This window comes from Muntiacus reevesi, chromosome 6 (genome assembly GCF_963930625.1).
Source record: "Muntiacus reevesi chromosome 6, mMunRee1.1, whole genome shotgun sequence".
Classification (NCBI taxonomy): Eukaryota; Metazoa; Chordata; class Mammalia; order Artiodactyla; family Cervidae; genus Muntiacus; species Muntiacus reevesi.
In genome coordinates this window covers 90,570,110-90,583,408 of record NC_089254.1, presented here as the reverse complement: position 1 = coordinate 90,583,408, position 13,299 = coordinate 90,570,110, and the positions used below count along the sequence as shown (strand labels likewise).

At 43.2% G+C, this 13,299-nt stretch overlaps 1 pseudogene; it reads left to right on the top strand.

Annotated features, from left to right (window-relative positions):
• Window positions 1–7,905: 7,905 nt before the first annotated feature.
• On the top strand, window positions 7,906–8,779 carry LOC136171143 (kidney mitochondrial carrier protein 1 pseudogene; annotated as a pseudogene).
• Window positions 8,780–13,299: the final 4,520 nt, after the last annotated feature.

Below are 13,299 nucleotides of genomic sequence, written 5' to 3'. Positions count from 1 at the left end.
CACCATCCCTCCAAAAGCACACTTCTCCATTACTACCTTCCCATAATGAGACTGATAACACCTCCTCCTCTGCAGACAAAGCCATGATGGCTGCCAGCAGTGGGGCTGGACCCTCCCCGGCTGTCAGCTCAGCACCCATCACTGCCTGTCCCACGCTGCTGCTGGCTTCTGGGGGAAGCACGCGAGGGAGAGAAAGTGAGAGGTCTCATCCATCCTTTCACAAAGACCAGCCTCCTGAGCTAAAGTTTACCTACAGCAGCTTAAGGAATTCTGCTTTCAAAAGCAGAAAGGAAAGGCCCCTTCTGTGTTTTATCATTTCTTCACAATTCTTTGTTGGTGTCAATAAAACTGTACTTAAATATTTCAGATCTACATTGTCAACCTGCAGACCTAGAGACGTACACAGGTGGAGAAGAAGGAAACATCTGGTATGAGGCAGAAGAGGGTGTCTTAAGAGGAAGGCACTGGATATGTGGGCTTCATAGATGCTGAGGCCAAAGTTTGAGGAAGGGAAGGATGGAGACCTGAAGAGCCCAGCAAGCATGTTCTTCGAACTCAAGGATGCTGAGGGAAAATTCCACCCTGGGGGCTGCAACAGCAAGAAGCTATGCCCTCAGGACATGTTCTGACTGTGGACCTCCTCTCCAGTTGAACTTCCAAATAATTCTGTGGCATCTGTTGGGCAGCCATGAAATTAAAAGACACTTGCTCCTTGGAAGAAAAGCTATGACAAACCTAGACAGCATATTAAAAAGCAGAGATATCACTTTGCCGACAAAGGTCCATAGAGTCAAAGCTATGATTTTTCCAGTCGTCATATACAGATGTTAGAGTTGGACCATAAAGAAGGCCGAGTGCCCAAGAATTGATGCTTTCGAACTGTGGTGCTGGAAATGACTCTTGAGAGTCCCTTGGACTGCTAAGAGATACAACCAGTCCATCCTAAAGGAAATCAGTCCTGAATATTCATTGGAAGGACTGATGCTAAAGCTCCAATATTTTGGCCAACTGATGGGAAAAGTTGACTCATTAGAAAAGACACTGATGCTGGGGAAGATTGAAGGCAGGAGGAGTAGGGGACGACAGAGTAAGAGATGGTTGGATGGCATCACCGACTCAATGGACATGAGTTTGAGCAAGCTCTGGGAGATGGTAAAGAACAGGGAAGCCTGGCATGCTGCAGTCCATGGGGTCACAAAGAGTCAGACACAACTGAACGACTAAACAACAGATCTGTTGGGAAATACAGGGTTTTGAGGAATCCTGGTTTGTGGAGACCTGCTGAGAGGCCCTCCCTGTGAAACAGCTTCAGGAAGTAGCTGGACCACCTGAATGGTCTGCAAACCTTTGAGCCTCAGGTGTGAACCTGCAGTGAGACTCTGAGATGTAACAGTCTCCCGTGTCTGATCTTTCATCCCAGGGACATTCCAGAAGACTGAGATAATCCTGAGGGTTTTCCTCCAGTCCACACCAGTCACGTGGGGCACCAACCATACGGGCTTGGTGTCCATGGGCACATACTCAGACTTATTGTCATTTGGAGTTGAAAAGGCCACCAGGTTCTCCAAACGCAACCCTCTACATATCCTATATATAACAGCATAGGTTGAAACGTTTGCTGTCACCTATTGTTCTCCACAGTGTTTGCATTTTATATAGTAAGCTGTCACTGTGAGAACCTAACTTCTGTCTAGCTGGCCCCATGGGAGACATGAACTTGAACTTTCCCACCACACTGGAGGAAGTTTGGCCTAAACAAGTTCTCCTTGGGTCACATCACCTCTTACAATTTGTTTTGAGGTGAGTCTGGATTCTGTGCTTCAAAAACAGCATTATTTAGGAGACCATCTACATATCTGTTACCTATTGTGGCCAAATTACCCCCCAATTTAGCGGCTTAAAACAGTATCTCACAGTTTGTGTGGGTCAAGAAGCCAGGCATGGCTTCGCTGGGTGTTTCTGCCTCAAGGTGTCCACAGGCTACAGTCAGAGTATCACCAGGGTTGCAGCATCTCAGGGCTCAGCCAGGGAGTATGCCCTGCTTCCCAAGTTGACTCATGTGGTTGTTGGCTAGATTCTCCTTGAGACTGTTGGACCGAGTTCCTGGTTGGCTCTTGGCCAGAAGCCTCCCATAGTTTCTTGCCCCAGGGGCCCCACCAGACAGCCGCTCACAACAGGGCATTGTTTCCATCAGAGTGAGCAAATGACAGCCTCAAAGAGAATCCAGGAGATGGAAACCACAGCCTTTGGTGATTTAACTCAGAAGTGACATCCCATTAGCTGTGTTGCAATCTGTTCACTAGAAGCAGATCGGTGGTCCAGTGTCTAAGATGCCACACTCCCAATGCAGGGGCCTGGGTTCAATCCCTGGCCAAGAAACTAGATCCCACATGCAGCAACTAAGAGTTCATGTGCCACAACATAGAAAAAAATGATTTCCCTTGCCGCAACTAAAACTAAAACTTGATGCAGCCAAATAAATAAATAAAAACTTTTTTTAAGTGAATAGAAGAAGTAAGCTGCTAAGTGCTCCCATGCTCAAGGGGAGGGGATTCACAAGGACATGAATCCAGGAGACGGAGGTCATTTGGGGGCCATAGTGAAGGGGGCTTACCACAGACCACATTACCTAATACCATCTTTATTTACATGTCTCTGCCATGGGGATTGTCCAGTGAGAAAAAAACAAAAACTCTTTGGTCAGATTTTGTCTATCCTTGCAGTAGTCAACCACCACCAGTAAGCTTCTGCTCAAGGGGTAGACAGGCCCTGGTGGCCATGTCTGTACATTTGACCTCCCTTCACACCACATCTGCTAGAAAATCTGACCAAAGCTGGGCCAATCAGATTCCTCTCCAGGGAATGAATCAACTAGCAAAGTGGTCCCCAACATTTTTGGCACCAGGAACCAGTTCCATGGGAGAAAATGCTTCCAGCGAAGGGGGATGGTTTCAGGATGATTCAGCTGCATCACATTTATTGTGAACTTTATTTCTAATACTATTACAATAGTTCCACCTCAGAGGTTCCAGGGGCTGGGGACCCCTAATTTAGGATGCAAAATGAAGTTAAACTGGATGGTCAAGCAGAAGCAAGGCCAGAGCCAGAGGATGAACCAAACAAAGCCACCCTCAGAATGCAATTACCAGAGGGTGGGAACCAGGCATGAGCAGAAGGAGCCGGCCTGCAGGAGAGAGGCCAGAGAGACTTGTGTGCAGATGGGCAAGGACGAGAGGTCATGAGGCCCAAGGCAGAGACAGAAGCAGGGAGTCTGGCCTCCTTTTATCCTTACCTGTTTATTCAATCTCTGCAGGGTGCCCTGCCACCCTCCACTGGGTCAGCCTGAGTGGACTTTGTTTCTGAGCCATCAAAGTCTGCCTCAGCCAAGTCCTTCCCAGTCTGTTGCTTCTTCTGGAAAATGATTAATCTAATCAGTTCAACCTCACCCCAGAAACTGACCTTTGAGATAGGAAACTGTGCAGAGCAAAGCACATTTTTGTTTAAAGCACAAGTGCTATTCAATGCATTTCCATAGGCCTGCATTGAGATGGGGTTAGAGCCGGCTTCCCTGGTGGCTCAGACTATAAAAGAATCTGCCTGCAATGCAAGAGACCTGGGTTCAATCCCTGGGTCAGGAAGATGCCCTAGAGAAGGGAATGGCTACCCACTCCAGTAGTCTTGCCTGGAGAATTACATGGACAGAGAAGCCTGGCAGATTACAGTCCACGGGGTCACAAAGGGTCAGACGTGACAGAGTGACTAACACTTTCACTTTCAGAGTTGTCTAAGTGAACTAAGAGGGAAACAAAATTATGGAAATGGGAATTTGACTTCTCCAGCAAACTGCACAGAGGCTGCTAAACTAGAACAAGAGGGACTTCCTTGGTGGTCCAGTGGCTAAGACTCTGAGCTCCAAATGCAGGGGTCCAGGTTCAACTCCTGGTCGGGGAACTAGATCCCACATGCTGTAACAAAAACTGCCACATGCTGACAAGTAAGGATCTCACATGCAAAACAGCTAAAATTTTATATATTTCCTTCTAGTCTTTTTCATACATATATGAAGTAATATATATATATATGTGTATATATATATATATATACAGACACACACAAACACACATACATACACCAGCATAACTTAATTTAATTAATTAATTAAATTTAAAAAACTAGAAATAGAGAGCTGATGCCCTTAGCCCTCCACACCCAGAGTACCATGCCATGTAAAAATGTGCCACACACTCACACAAATATGCATTCGTGAACTCTCATACATAAGTGGCCACACCACACTTTACAAACTAGGAAACCATTCCCAAGTATATAGCAACTTCTCTTCACTTCTTGCAATGTATCACAAGACATGTGTACCCCTTGAGTCAGCTCCCATATGGATTCACTTTCCAGAGCACATTTTCGAAGCATTCAACAGTCTGTTAATAAAGAAACCAACTCATAGAGTAGTTTACAGGACTCCCCCAGGCAATGCACGTAAATATTGCAAACAGCGAGTTTATACCGCCAACTCACTGCAGAAACCCAGAAGAATAAGATTTTACACATTCTCTTCCCAAAGGAAATCAGACTGAAAACACAGAGAGTTAGAAGCTGGTATGGTACTGCACCCCCTCCATCGATGTAGCCTGAAAAAGTTTCTTTTATATTTTTCGTACAAATCATGATTTTTTTTTTTAATTACAAAACTAATATGTGCTCACCATGAGGAATTTCGAAATTCTAAAAAGTATAGAAGAGAAAATAAGGGTGCTTATAAATGCAACCACCAAGAGACAACTAAGGCTTGTTTTTTACGCATTTCCTTCTAGTCTTTTTCCATACATATATGGAAGTATATATATATATATATATATATATACACATTTGAATAATGTTTTTTCCACCTAGTATTATATAACATGAGAGGCATGGGGAGAAACGTTAGCTTTCCAGGTGGTACTAGTTGTAAAGAACACGCCTGCCAATGCAAGAAGTGTAAGAGATGCCAGTTCCATCCCTAGGTCGAGATCAGCTGGAGAAATAAATGTCAATCCACTCCAGTATTCTTGCCTGGAGAATCCCATGGACAAAGGAGCCTGGCAGGCTACAGTTCATGGGTCACAAAGAGTGGAACACAGCTGAAGTGACTTGGAATGCATGCATGCATGCATATATTCTAAACAGGTGAACTTCATGGTATGTAAACTACAGGTCAATAAAGCTGCTTTTTAAAAAATCATAATGAGTTACCACTATATACATTTTAGAATGGCTAGTATTAAAAACAAAAAAATAAATGGTTTTTTAAAACCCTGAAAATTCCAAATACTAGTAAGGATGTGGAACAACGAGAATCTTGGTGGGAATACTAAATGGTGCAGCCACTTTGGAAAAGGGTTTCACAGTTTCTTACAGTTAAACATGTACTTCCAGTAGTACCTGACAACCCTACTCCTAGGTATTTACCCAGAAGAAATAACGGCATACGGCCACACAAGAACCTGCACACAAATGTTCATAACAGCTTCATTCATATTAACCCCAAACCAGCAAGAACAGGAAAGTTCATCAACAAGACAACAGATAAACAAATTGGAATGTTTATTCCATAGAATACTTTGTAGCAACGTAAAAGAATTACCAATAGCAGCAACAGCAGACTTGAATCTCAAAACCATTATGCTGCCTGAAAGAAGCTCTACAGATAAGACTGTATTGTTCCGTTTATATGAAATCCTAGAAAAAGGAAATCGAATCTATCACAACAGAAAAAAGATCAATGATCACCTGGACCTGAGAGAGGGGGGAAAGCAATGGAAGGAGAAGAAGCATGTGGACACTGGGGGAGTCGTGGAAATATTCCACATCATGATTGTGGTTGTGGTTACACAACGGTACACATTTTTCCATCATATCGTATACTTTTTCCATCATAACGTATACATCATATCGTAAAACTGCTAAATTTTACCTTTCCAATGAGTTTTATTGTTTTGCAAAAAGAGAAAAGTCATCAAACCATACACTGAAAGTAGTTGCACTTTTTTCTATTGTGACTCAATTAAGTTGAGCTTTTAAAATGGAAATATATATATATTGTACTGTGCTCATTTTTGTGGATCATTAAATACTTTTCAAAAGTACCTTAGTTTGAGTATTATGTAGCTGTACTATTCAGGGTTATAGATGTGCCACAACTCAATTAGCCAGTCCATGGTGGCTGGATATTTAAGTTTTGTTTTGTTTTGCTTTTTGCTACTGAAAACAACATGCAACAAACATCTGTGTACATGAAACTCTGTGTTTTAGATCCCTGAAGAAGCCACTGCTGGGTCAAAGAGCAGGGGTATTTTCAATACATTTGCAAGAACGCCTTCTTAAATCTGACTCCCTTAACTGTGGGGGCAGGAAGTCACAGTGATTGAAGGAGGGTGGTCACTTTTCCCACAGCTCCTCTGTTAGTGAAGAGACGTTTCAGTGGATTCCCACTGAAAGGAGCAGAGGACTGAAGAAGTCATGGGTCCTTGTCCTGGTCCAGCCACTCGATGTGTAACCTCGAGTCATTTTCCCTCTTTAGATACTGTTTAATCTCCAAAATGAGGGTAGAGACTTATGGTAGGTAAATATTTTCTGCACAGAGCAAAATAGGCACTAACCACAAAATAAGAAACAGATAATTGAAAATAAAAACCTGTGTTCATTAAAAGACATTATTAAGAGAGAAGACAAACCACAGACTGAAAGAAGGCAATCACAAAACATGTTTTCAACTAAGGACTTGTATCCAGAGTTCCTAAAAACAAGAAGAAAACAAACAATAAAGTAGACAAAAGATATGAACATTCACTTCACACACACACACACACACACACACACACACACACAGATAAATATTCAAATCGCCATCATGCAGACAAAAATGTGCTCAATACTGTTAGCCATATAGGAAAGCAAACTAACACTACACAAGATACTACTATATATCCAACAAAATGGATAAAATAAATAAGACTGACAATGTTTGTGAGAAGGTGGATCAACAAGTACTCTTCTCCATTGCTAGAGGGAGTGTAAAATGGAACAGTCACTTTGGGAAATCAGAAGTACTTGTTAAAATGAAACATATATACCCCTGGACTCAGCAATCCTACTCCTAAGGGCACATATACTCTAAAAAAAAAAATCAGTAAATATATCATTAAAAAGCATGTATAGAAAAAAAAAAAAAAAGGCATGTATAGGAAACTTTATAGCAGCCTGTTTCCTAATAGCCAAAAACTTAGAAACTCATACGTCCACCAACAGGATAACCAAGCAATTGTGGAATATCTGTATAGTAGACTACCACAAAGCAAGAAAAAAGCAAACTTGTGCTTAATGCATGGGTAAAGCTCTCAGACACAAAGTCAATGAAAAGAAGTGAGACTCCAAGGGACACATACTGATAGAAAAGATTTGTACAAAGTTCAACAGGCAAAACTAATCTCTGGTGGTAAAGTCAGAACAGTGGTTACTTCTGGTATGGATGGTGATGGCATGGACTAAGCAGGAGCATGATGGAAGAAGCTTCTGAGGTCAGGTCATGCTCTGCATCCTGCTCCTGGTGGTTGTTACAAAGGCGGAAACACAAAAATCTTCACTGAGCTGTCTACCGAAGTATGTGCACTTCCCTACAAATATCTTAGAAGCTCCATGTGCTTCCCAGGTGCTTCAGCAGTAAAGAATTCACCTGCCAATGCAGGATATGCAAGAAATGTGGGTTCAGTCTCTTTTTCAGCTCCCTCAAAGATGCTGGTTCCGTCTGCTGCTGGCCCAGAGCTAGAGAAGACACAGGGCCGCCACCGCCCCAGAAAACCCTGTTGGAGGCTATGCTTCTGTGAAGGAAAAGAAGGGACAGCGGTGAGCATGTCGGCCCTGAACTGGAAGCCCTTCATGAATGGAAGACTGGCCTCTAACACGGCGGAGCGCAGTACCTTTCCAATTGATTTAACCAAGACACGGCTCCAGATTCAAGGCCAGAAGAATGATGCAGACTTTAAAGAAATCAGGTGTGGAGGAATGTTGCATGCATTAGTGAGGATAGGCAGAGAGGAAGGCCTGAAAGCGCTGTATTCGGGGATTGCCCCGGCAATGGTACGCCAGGCTTCCTATGGCACCATCAAAATAGGCACCTACCAGAGCTTGAAGCGGTTATTTGTCGAGCGTCCTAAAGATGAAACCCTTCTGATAAATGTGGTCTGTGGGATTCTCTGGAGTCATATCCTCAAGCATTGCCAATCCAATGGATGTTTTAAAGATATGGATGCAAGCCTGAAGCAGCACCCTGCGAGGAGGAATGATAGGCAACTTCATTAACATTTAGCAGCGAGAGGGAAGGAGAGGGCTGTGGAAGGGCGTGTCCCTCACCGCTCAGAGGGCTGCTATTGTGGGCGTCGTGGAGCTGCCGGTCTACGACCTCACCAGGAAGCATCTGATTCTCTCCGGCCTGATGGGAGACACCCGTGTGTACTCATTTCCTCTCATGCTTCACCTGTGGGCTGGCAGGAGCCCTGGCCTCAAACCCCGTCAATGTGGTGAGAACGTGTATGATGAATCAGAGAGTCCTCCGAGATGACGAATGCCCTGGCTATAAAGGTACCCTGGATTGCTTGTCACAGACATGGAAGAGTGAAGGGTTTTTGCTCTATATAAAGGGTTTTGGCCAAACTGGTTGGGAGTTGGTCCTTGGAATATTATTTTCTTTGTGACATATGAGCAGCTGAAGAAACTGGGTTTGTGACAAGTCAAGACTGCATGAGACATCCACTGAAAATGCTCACTTCTGAAATGGTGAAGCGTCCTGTCTTTCCCACTGCTTCTTACTGCTTGGCCCACCACAGATTGAGGTGTGAGCAACAGATGAGGACAGGGTTAGCTCAGATCACTCTGTCCTGGCATCAGACACTCTGTACCAAATGTTTAACTGTAACATCCAGACACTAGTCCTTACCATTCAAGCGCCCTTCAACATCAAAGATAACAGGAAATGCATGTTTCTTGCTAAAGAAAAATTGCATGAAGATCAGGAACTGTGGACCATTTCCTTCAGGAGAAGAGTAAATCCTGGTGTGTCTCAGTTCATAGCCAAGACTCCCAGACTGTTCTAAAGAAGCTCTTTGGAACCATGGGATAGAACTTCTGAGACAATGTTACTGTTCCTGAGCGTTTGGGGGAGCTTTGGGGGAGCTTTTGGGGGAGCTTTGGGGGACCTTTGGTCTCACACATGGAGACCTGGTGTATCCCAAGTATAAACAGGGCAGGATAGAGATCCCTGGAACATTGCACTGCTTTGTAATTTCCTATTTTGGCAGGATTCTTTGACTTTATAATAACTGACTTTTAAGCCTTTGACTGCTCCACCATCGTAAGGCCTTGTTAAAAAGTATTACTATCTAAACTCATGATGGTGTGAGAGGTTGGCTTGGAAGGTAGCAAAGTCTGTGTTGTGGGGAGTGTGTTTAAGCAACTTGGGTTCTCTCCTCGGTAATGGTAGTACTGGCTTAGCCAAAAAGTTTGTTCAGGTTGTAAGAGCTTAGGAAAAATCTGAACAAACTCTTTGGCTAAGTCAATAATTTTCTCTGTGATATTAACAAAGTTTCTATCTCCCAATCTGTAAAATGGGGATAATGACATCTATTGATACTGAGTGTCAGGTGAAGAAAACAGTAGCTCCTACTGCTAGACTTGTAGGATAAATGTCTTTACATCATGGTGTCATACAGCCGTAATTCCAGAATAAATAGATCCTGTGTATGAAGAGTCATTTTATCATGGACTTCTCCCAAGTGAGGTCCTGTGATAAAACTCTTGTGAAATAAAGAGGCTAACATTCTACTGTTTCCCTTAGTGAAATGTGGCAAGTGAATCGAAGAGTTGATTTTTCCAGATTTCCCAGGTTTTACTTCAGTTCTGGTCACATTTGTTAAAATATTTCCTGTCTTGGACTTCCTTATCAGTTTGGATGGAAAATACTTGCTTGAAATTTGAAAAGCAATATTTTTGTATACCTAGAGTCTGATAAGAGGTATAAAATAGCTTCTTTCTTTTCTTTCAAAGACAGGAAATCATTCTTCTTTCTCACCTTCATCTTACTCTTTGCAAAATAGAAAGTGACTCTGAGAGAGTCCCAGAACCTTTATACTTCTAGAAGACATCCCTAGGAAAGGAAATATATTTAACATTCACTTGGGTAACTTTGGTTCTACCCTTAGAGTATGCTCAGTTGCTCAGTTCTGTCCAACTCTTAGCCACCCCATGGACTGTAGCCCTCCAGGCTCCTCTGTCCGTGGGATTCTCCAGGCAAGAATACTGGAGTAGGTTGCCATTTCCTTCTCCAGGGGATCTCCCTGACCCAGGGATTGAACCCATGTCTCTTGTGTCTCCTGCGTTGGCAGGCAGATTCTTGACCACTGAGCCACTTGGGAAGCCCTATGAGAGTAACATTAAATACCTACTCACTGGGGCTCCAGGACAGTCACCTTTGCGGTATATGCATGTTCCCCGTCTGTCCAGCCCCTGGACTGCTTCCTCCTTTGAAGCAAAATAGAAGGCACACAGATTTTTCTTGGGGATTGGGCAATTTTCCTCCCAGTCTTACTTACCTTGCCTTCTTTATTAATGCTGACTTTGAAAATAAGATTTTGTGAAGCAGGATTTCTATTCCAAAAGTAAGAGCTAAGGCAGGAACAGAGGAGGTCAGACGGACAGGTAGGTGTTGATTGCTTCAAGTCTCAGATGGAAGCCTAGTTCTCGCTGACCAGTTCTGGATGTGAAACTAGAGAGCTGAGCCCCTTCAGGCCTCATCCCTCCTACTGAACCATATCTTTAGAGAGGAGACTTCTCTTCTTACCAGAACATTCCACTGATGTAAGGGCTTTCTATATAAAGGCTTTCACTTTTGAGTTCCTTGAGTTTAAAGGATGACTTTTTATGAGCCACTCTTTGTTTTTTTCCCTTAATGTGGAAAACATTGTAAGTGTACATATAATTCCTAAACAGTAGAAGTGAGTTCATTTTGAAGACCATGAAAAGATTGAATGTCATGCAATATTCATTATATAAGTTTATTCAAATATGTACGTGTTCATACCAGGAAGAAAAGAAAACCAAACCTCCTTGTAAAAGGTTAGCACATTTTTAAGACAAAAATGTTGTATTTCTTCAGTGCAGACTTATTAAATACCTTATAGAACTGAGTCTTAACCTGTTTTGATTTTGTTTTCTGTTTCCTGAAAGAGTAATGCAGTTATTGAAGCTTCTAACCAAGAAAGAGTTTGAAGGACTGGGGAGACTTGGCCCCTTTGTCTTCAGGGCTGTGACTATAAGTTCCCTCCCCCCACCCCCTTGGGTATTGTTAAATGTAGCAAAGGGATTTTTAGCTTTTATAACCCAGATGAAGAGAGTGGATTCTTTTGTTTGCTTGTGGATTTGTGTAATCATTGATGGCTAAGTGTTGGCTGATTGTGATATAAAGAACGGCTTCTGTTTTCTGTATTTATTCATGAACCAGAAATAGTGTATGTTATTACATAAAGACTATAAAAGTTTTCATAAGCCTGCTGGAAAATGTGACATAAACCTTGTTTCATTATTTAATAAACTGTAGTAATATATAATAACCAAAAAAAAAAAAAGAAAGGCAGGCTTGATCCCTGGGTTAGGAAGATCTCCTGGAGGAGGGCATGGCAACCCACTCCAGTATTTATACCTGGGAAATCCCGTGGACAGAGGAGCTTGGCGGGCTACAGTCCATGGGATCACAAACAGTCGAGGATGGCACCAACCAACAAGCTCCATAAAAAAATAAATGAATGCAAATTAAATACAATGAAAGCATTGGACTAGATGATAGTTAAGGTTTTTCCAATCTTGTAGGGTCTCTTCACACCTTGTTCTCTTTGCCTCTTTGCTTCACTTTCTCAAGCTCCAAGCTCCACTACTCTAACAGCTTAAACTATCACTCCACCTGGGGAGCCCAAGTATTTGCAACTCTCTAGCAGAGCTCAGTCAAGTTCATTCCATCAGGATGTACATGTCCTGCATCTCACCCACACCACAACTTATCCAAAACAAAACACAGCCTCATCCTCCCCCTCAGCGCTCTCCAAAGCAGGCATCAAGCAGTGTGGCTCCCTGGTTCACACTGAAGAGGAAAATTTAAAATTTTACATAACCTCCTTCTCCTTCTCCTTCTGCCTCTGTAGCTCAGCTTGCCCCTTACAAAGTCTAGATTGCATAGGTCACGTAGTCTCAGAAAATGGGGACTTGCAATACTAGGAACTGGAGTTTATCTCACTGACCCTTGTCCTGCTCTTTGCAATGGCTCAGCCCCTGCAAACCTGCTTAATCATGCCTGTCCAGGCCAGGCATCCCCCTACCCATCTTGACTGCTGTTCCCACGCTTACAAAACCCCTTAGTTTAAACCAGCCCATTAACAGCTAGTGTTGCCCACTACAGTCTGTCTATAAAAACTCTGTAATCCCTTTGTTCAGGGCTCAGAGCTTGGAGCGTTAACTCCTCTGGGCTCGCTGGCATAATAAACCTGAGTTCTCCAACTCTCCAAGTGTGGTGCTTGGTTTTTCGAGTATTGGTTTCTGCAACAACACCATTTCCCCTTCTCTGGGAACATCCCTAATGCTCAGGACTGAGTCTCCAGAGAATAAGTCTATAGCCATGAATCTAACTCCATCCCACATCTCCTGACCCAGGAGGAGGCACGTCCGCTAAGCTGGGCCAGATTCTCTCTCCTGTGAACTTAAAATTTGCACTCAGATCCTAGGGGTTGCTAACGGACTGAAGATAATGTCACAGAAGAAAGATCCACAAATCCTTTTCACTCAAGCATCAGAAACTTCCTTCAGTGGTCCTCTTGGGTATTCAGCTCTTCATTTTTGTTGGAAGGATTCCTACTCTATATTCTTTTTTTGTTTTAAGATTCTGGGAGGGGTGGGGGGACTTGCACTGTTGTTAAAGTCTTTGTTGAATTTGAATCAACCATGTTTTGGTTTTTTGGCCTTGAGGCATGCGGGATCTTATCTCCCTGACCAGGGATCGAACTCATATCCCCCTGCATTGGAAGGTAAAGTCTTAACCCCCGGACCACCAGAGAAGTCCCCCTACTCTATATTCTTGCATTAAATGTCCTTTTGTATTTCAACTCAGTTCAGGTCAGTCACTTAGTCATGTCTGACTCTGTGACCCCATGGACCTCAGTACGCCAGGCCTCCCTGTCCATCACCAACTCCCAGAGTTTACCCAAA